Genomic DNA, 8577 nt, shown 5'->3' with positions numbered 1-8577 from the left:
TTCGATGTTATTACTATAATTATCATTATTAATTGCTACACTACAATCCTAGTTTGAAAAGCATCATGCTATAAGCTCGGCAGCTCCAACAGGGAAAATAGCCCGGTGAGGAAATGAAAGAAGGAAAAAAAAATATTTTTAGAACAGTGACAACATTAAAAGAAATTTTTCCTATATAAATTATAAAAAACTTTAACAAAACAGGAGGAAGAGAAATAAAATAGAACAGTGTGCCCGAGTGTACCCTCAAGCAAGAGTTGTGGCCGAATCTTCTTTTATTATTATTATTATTATTATTATTATTATTATTATTATTATTACTAGTTAACCTCCAAACTTAGTTGGAAAAGCAGGATCCTATAAGCCCATGGGCTCCAACAGGGAAAAATAGCAGGGTTAACTATGAAAAGAGACTTATGGCAGCCTGTTCGGCATAAAAATATTCACTACAAGTTTAAACTTCTTTAGTTATACCGATTCAACTGTTCGATTAGAATATCATTCTACAATCTGTTCAAAGCAGGTAAAAATTTTAAAATACTGTGTAGTATTCAACCTTATAATGGATAAGGCATGGCTGTTAGCATTAACTGCATACAGTACTTAGTAAAGGGTAGCCCACAGTCAGGGAATGCAAAATATAGTCAGAATTACGACAAATCTTATGCGACATGCACAAAGAACTAACTGAACTATGGTGACAGATTAATATCTAGATCAGGAATAAGAAATTTGATAGGCAGAAAGTTCTTGCGCAACATATTGAGATGAAAACCAGATGCTGAAGAACAAGACAGAAAGACAGACCTTTTACAAAAAGGAAATGGATAAAAAAAAACAACATTATAATGAAAGGAACCAGAAGCGTTCAAAGGTTGATTATTGCTTGGAGGCATTGCTGAAAACACATTTTTTATTCCAAGCAGCTACTTTTCTTTAATAAATCCCTTAACAACACACCTTTCACTTTCCTACACTCATCAATATAGAATGTCCCTTGCCATCAGGACAAAAAGACTTCATTTTTGGGTGAATTGTAAAATATCACCGAATTTATTGATGGCATGCAATTCAAGTACTGACGACTCAATGTTCTATGAAATCAATGATCGGAATTCAGGCAGAAATAGGTGATTATCTCTCTGAACACATTAAACCTTGCGTCGCTAATACGTCGTTAAACGTAGCTGATCGGAATAAAATTGGAATGTAGAGAAGCGTTAGTTTTTTTCAACCTACGTGAAGCATTGTTAGTCATAAGATGGTCATAAAGTCTTTAGTGTTTTTAATGCTTGATTAGTTTACGGAGGACGGTGTTCCCTTTATCAATCCTTATTTCACCAGTTATCCAGGGTTCTATTGAAAAATGGTCAGTGATCTTACATGCTCTACAAAATTCTGTATGAATGCATATCACATATGAACACACACACACACACACACACACACACACACACACACACACACATATATATATATATATATATATATATATATATATATATATATATATATATATATATATCAATAGTATGTAATAATCATTATTACTATCACTATCCAAACTACAACTTTAATTGGAACGGAAAATTACAAGCCCAAGGGCTCCATCACGAAAAGCAGTCTAGTACGGAAATGAAACAGAAGCGAGAATCAAACTATAGTTTAGAAATAGAAAAAATCCTAAAAAATAGTTTACTAAGTTAATATGTTTTCATTTGCTACAATCTGCTACATTTAAAGCTTCTTACCAGCCTGGAAATTTCCTAGAGCATATTATTATTATTATTACCTCCGCCAGGAGGTTATGTTTTCGGTTCGGTTTGTTTGTTTGTTTGTTTGTCTGTCTGTCTGTGGACAACGTAGAGGCCACATTTCTACACGGAATCACTTCAAACTTGGCCAAGTAGTTCCCCAATGTGTATGGAAGAACTGATTAAATTTTGGTCAAGGTCACCCCAAGGTCAAGGTCACAGGGGTCACTGGTGTCACTATGACATAAGTGGCCATATCAAGAGACAGAAATAAAGCACTGACTTTTGCATAAGCCAACAGGGAAGTCCTAGTCCAGGCGCAACCCATGGGTGATGTTCAAATTTATAAAGGTCAAAGGTCAAGGTCATATTGGTGCATTATATCAATGTCATATTAAGTATCAGTGGCAAATGAACAAAGATCACTTGAAGGTCAAAAGTCAAGCAGGTCACTTGAAGGTCAAGGTCACGTGAAGGTCAAGGTCACGTGAAGGTCAAGGTCACCTGAAGGTCAAGTACATTTGAAGATCAAGGTCACTTGAAGCCAAGGTCATGTGAAGGTCAAGGTCACGTGAAGGTCAAGGTCACTTGAAGGTCACGTGAAGGTCAAGGTCATGTGAAGGTCAAAGTCACATTAAGGTCACCTTGGCGGAGGTATGTCCTCTACGAGGACCATGTCCGCGTTCAGGACTTGCTCACTTGTTATTATTATTATTATTATTATTATTATTATTATTATTATTATTATTATTATTATTATTATTATCATTATTATTATTAGCTAAGCTACATCCCTTTAACAAACCTTGTTGTGTTTAAAATTTCCAAAACCTGAGTTCTTTTCAAGAAAGTCCGCATCTCACAATATCATATGTAGTACACACTGTGTAAATAAAAATTAATGTACACAGATATATATATATATATATATATATATATATATATATATATATATATATACTGTATATATATATATATATATATATATATATATATATATATATATATATATATATATACTGTATATATAATATATATATATATATATATATATATATATATATATATATATATATACTGTATATATATATATATATATATATATATATATATATATATATATATGTATGCATATTGAAAAGAAAGTCATCTTCCTTGTTATATAATAGTATCTTTAAAATACTAGATAACTATATAATGGGCACAAAATCTTAAAATACTGAAGATCTTACCCATGTTCGCTTATAGAAGGAAATCTTTTCACCGGTGATAAAAAAAACTTACGTCATTTGACAAACCTTACTGTGGTTATTACTTTAATCTATTAACATTATTACGTTTAACCAAAAATTTCACTTAACAAAACCTACACATATGATGAATATCTACAATCAGGAAATCGTAATTATAGAATATAAAAGACATCTATAGCATTGTATATCAACCAAAAAAGGGTATTACTAATGTTAACTGTATGAAGTATCACCGGTTACCCAACGGACATTATCTTGGTGTCTCAATTTCCATCTTCGGCATGACCCATATTACGCATTGCGCAATATCCAGTAAACAACGTAAAACTAACATTAACGTAAAGAATAGAAATAAAGTTTAATCCTCGACTGTTTTACACATACATAGTCGCTGGGCTCTTCGCAGACTCCATAATAATAACCATAACCTCTCAATAACCATAAGCTCTCATGGTATATTGCTGAAGATCACTCTGGGGGGTGGTATGGAGATAAAGGGGGTGCCAAATGGTTCCATAAAACTCATTACAGGGCATCTCGATTTCCGCCCGCGGAGAGGTAGAATGACCTCCCGGGGAGACACTCTGAGAGCGAGTCTAAATTAGCCCTCATCATTCCTTTTGTGGTTTGGGAAATTTATTCGGAATAAACTTGCATTCGTTTCAGGCGTTCTTCCCTACTGGCGCAATTCCTGCCGGGTTCCCTTTCTTCCTTCCCACGTTGTTTCTCATGGGAGTTGTAAATGGAGAGCATATTTTTCCACAGCCGGCCAATGAAGACGCTATTATTATCTACTTAGTGGGGCCTCATACCTCGGCTGTGAATTATTACCGGGCGAACGCAAGGTTCGCACTAAATTCCCACTTTCAAATCATCATGCAAGGATACAAATGGTCGCAGTTTTCACGTTGCTAAGAATAATTACTGGATTCACTTTTTTTCCCCAAAGTTCGTCGTGTTTTTTATTTTCATCAATTAGGATCAGCCTATCTAAATACTCTATCCTTGTATTGAACTGTTATTATAGCAATAACTTACTAACAATTTCCGATAGCTTTAACAGTGATATAACTCTTGTTGATTCAAGAGTTCTCTTTGACAAACCACTTACTAAGAGTACCTACCTATATCAAGAATTTTAGTAAAAACTTTGAATTCAGTACATCGTCATCATCATCTCCTATGCCTGATGACGCAAAGGGTCTCAGTTAGGTTTCGCCAGTAGTCTACCTTGAGATTGATACTTCTCCAGTCATCATCTCCTACTTCACGCTTATTACTTCTCAGCCATGTAGGACTGGGCCTTCCAACTCTTCTAGTGCTTTGTGAGGCCAGTTAAATTTTTAGTACAGACTGTTACAACAGAAATATAACCCTCAGAAATTTTCATATATTCTTAAATTTCCATTCAAAAAAAAAAAAAAAAAAAAAAAAAAAAAAAAAAAAAAAAAAAAAAAAAAATTCAACAGGAAGCTAGTTTAATAAGAACCTCTCTGATATTACATACTTATAGAAGAAAGAACTAGGCAGAAAGTGTCCCTTGAAATGACCCGCCTTGTTGAAAACACAATAATTGCATTATTCATGTCATGTTCAATATATTACTACCTAAATATAAATAATTGTAAGCTATAGTTACTTTAATAAACACACACACACACACACACACATATATATATATATATATATATATATATATATATATATATATATATATACATATATATATATATATATATATATATATATATATACATATACAGTATATATATATATATATATATATATATATATATATATATATATATATATATATATATATATATATATATATATATATAAAGTGATGTCACACAATACGAAATTAATTGATTTCGTAGAGGTTTTCGTACCGAGATTTTTTCGCATTATGAGTCACCTTTCACATGTATATAGCCTAATTCGTTCCAAGCACTACAAAAACACCACATTAAATATTCATAATAAAGTTAAACTACACTAAACTAAATGAAATAAGAGTACTGTAGAACCATTTGGATCAATCAATTATAACTTAACCGTTAATAACCTTGAAAGCAAATGTATAATTACAGCATACAGATCAACAATGTAATATTAATGGAAAATAGAGCAACAAAAATGTGGAACGAAGTGGGGGGCGATAGAGGAGGATGACAAATGGCAGAAAACATCAACAAGTGGCAGAAAAAATAAACATGTAACTTTACAAAACAGATTAATAAATAGCAGAAAACATCAACACTTAATTATAGGAAACACATTAACAAATGGCAAATGATATTAACACTTAACAATAAATTTGAAATAAAACTGCTTTTTTTTTTTTGCCTTTTTCTAATTTTGTTTTTTCTTACTTTACATTTTGTACTTTCCAAATTTAATTTATTTTTCTTCAAAACTACCAGTCATTTTTTTTTAATCACTTTCAGCTTCCTCTTGGCCTACTGATACCGAAGGCCTATCTAAACAGAAAACTATCCAAGGAAGCTTGTTTCTGCCTGCTCCTTAAAATGTTTCAGAATTACTCAGGCAAACGTCTTTAACCTGGTCAAGAACACTACCTGTGAAAACTTGTGCTGGATGCCTCTTTTCTAGCAGAGCCAACATTTTATGGTAACCAGCTAGACCCTCCTTAATTTCTGCCGTTGTCATTGGGTCATCATCCTCCTCCTCGCCACTTGAGAACTGTTCCTGAAATTTGCTCACTTGCATGGCCTCCAACTCTTTCAGGTTGTCCGTCTTGAGTTCCTCTTGGTGTTCCTCGATAAGCTCATTAATGTCATCCTCATTGACTTCCAGACACATGGACATACGAGTGTAATGGTCCAGGCAACCTCAGATTGAACAACAGGTTTAAGATCATCAACTTTTTCTACATCGGCTTCAGCTTTGACTACTGGAAACCCTCAAAATCTTGTATGGAGAGGGCAACAGGCCACAGCTGCTTCCACGCAGTGTTCAAGGTGTGCCTTGAAACCTCCTGCCATGATTCAGCCGTTTTCGTTTCCGAGCTGGCAGCCTCCCCATGATGCACCACCGAATGGACGCCAGACAGTCTCTTAAATTTTTCAACCCACCTCCGAGAAGCCTTGAACTCTGGGGGTGTCTGCCTCGATGTCCCTTCTACTGTGACGTCCTTGGCCTGAACACACACGAGATCACCGAAAATGGCACTGGCCTTCTGGCAGATTATCGTCTCGGTGATCGTGTCTCCAGCAATTTTATTGTCCTTAATCCATATAAGCAGCAGTCTCTCCATCTTATTATGGACATGGCTCCTCTTGCTGGAGAAAACAGTCATCCCCTTAAAAGGTGTTGCTGCTTTGATGGCTGCCTTCTGTTTTAGGATGGTTCCTATCGTTTACGGATTTCATCCATATTCCTTGGCGATCACACTTAACTGTATGCCAGCTTCATACTTCTTGATTATTTCCATTTTCATCCCCATAGATAGCATCCTCTTCTTCTTTCCCTGCACATCAGCAACTTCCTTGGAACCCATCGCTAATAAATTAACGTAATATCGCAACATGATACAGTACAATAGTCACGAAAGCGGAATTACAACCACAAATTTAATGCATACAATAGCACTGCCGAAATTAAATGACTAAGGAACACCAATGCATAGATGCATGATGGGATACAGTTCAGTAGATGCTGATCAATAGGACAAAAGGATCATAGGGAGATAACCAATGGGAGCACAGGAGGATGGCGGGGAATTTGCGGGGTGCAAATTTTACATTAAATCTTTGAGGCGGCCGGGCTCTCATCTCGTACCTCGTTTCGTGGTGCGAAACATTTTTCACAAAGTGAGCCGTAAAAATCTTCGAATCTCGTTTCACAGTGTGAATATCTCGTAATCAAAAGATTTTGCATCGAGAGGTTTTACTGTATATACATACATATATTACAGTTACTTGCAAACTAGCAAAATTTCAAAATTATTCCCGCAGATTTAAATTTTCAAATACTAAACGAATCAATACAAACATTACTTATGTGATGCTTTTTAGTGAAAATAAAAAGTTGCCTCACATAGATACTTAGTATTTAACAATAAAATAAATTACTGTAGGTGTTCAACACACATACATAAAATCAATTATAGACTAAATTCAAATAAATGATCACTATTTGGAAAGTAACTTTTTTTTTTAACTTCCAATGTGACAATAACTGAACTCTGCACAACTCAAAAGCTGCACTGACAAATATAACTTAAAGGTGAAATTAAATACTGACCAATTATTTAGATATAACTTCAAGATCAGTACTATTTTCTTGTACTTCAACTTTGGCACAACATTAGTTAATGAGTTACTTTATTGCCCTATTCAATGCATCATTGCCTCTTACTCAACACGGACATACCTACCACTGTTCTAACACCATGTTGAACCTTTTTCTGCTACGCCGGCTGTAAAAGGTTTTCACAAAATTACAATTCGATGTTACATGAATTTACAGATGAATCACTCCAGAGCTCAATAAATAATCAAACAGTTTTAACTAAAACTAGGCTTATAACCGATATAATTAAGGTCCAATTGCATCTTCATAGCAAGGAAAAGTAACAATAACAGCAACCATTTCTGTCACGACAACCATTAAGCTAATGAGTGACGTTATGTATATGAGACACCTTGACCCTCGTACCTACATGTCTTTATATTCTCAGACCATAAAGACTATGGGAGAGATCAATTCAACATTCTAATCAAGCTTGTATGAGAGAGAGAGAGAGAGAGAGAGAGAGAGAGAGAGAGAGAGAGAGAGAGAGAGAGAGAGAGAGAGAGAGAGAGAGAGAGAGAGAGAGAGAGAGAATTTGCTAAAAGAAACAAATTATTGACCAGACGAGCCCGTTCTTTCATTGGTGCTAATTTAAATGCTTAGAGCGAGCATGAACATCTGCACCTCTGTCGGTGACATAAAAGTAATCCTCTTAACAGGAAACAAAAGCATAAGTAATTAGATTCAAGGTAACAATCCTCATTACAGCGCGAAAATGCGATTTCTATCCCAAATTACTGCAGGGCATCACTCGAACACATTAAATAATTAATGGAGAACGGTAAAAAATACAACGAAAATTAATGCTTTTATTTTTAAATGAGATAATCTACGCAGGATTGGATTATGATTTTATACCACAGTAGTCTGGTAATGTTATTATGATTATATCCAGAATATAATTAATTTTTGCACTAGATATTTAATAAGAAAAATACATTTTTATAAATACTTTTTGTAAGTAGCCTATTAGCCTAAATGATGATGCATAATTTAATGACAAACTTTTTTTTAGCAAGCACTGTCAAACCCTTGAATTCTATTCCTTTGATGCATCTTCGAAGCAAACTGATGAATCAAACACTTGCGTGATAAGGATATTAATGTAACCCTCGTACACGGGTCCAGTAACACTTTGAAGATTCGTGGAACAAAGTCCTTGGTTCATCAAGATTTTTATATCGTACATACTTTTATCATTTCTTTATATCAACAAAATCAGATTTACTTGTTCTGACATAAGAAGATAGTTT

This window comes from Palaemon carinicauda, chromosome 27 (genome assembly GCF_036898095.1).
Source record: "Palaemon carinicauda isolate YSFRI2023 chromosome 27, ASM3689809v2, whole genome shotgun sequence".
NCBI lineage: Eukaryota > Metazoa > Arthropoda > Malacostraca > Decapoda > Palaemonidae > Palaemon > Palaemon carinicauda.
This window is presented reverse-complemented; position numbering follows the sequence as displayed.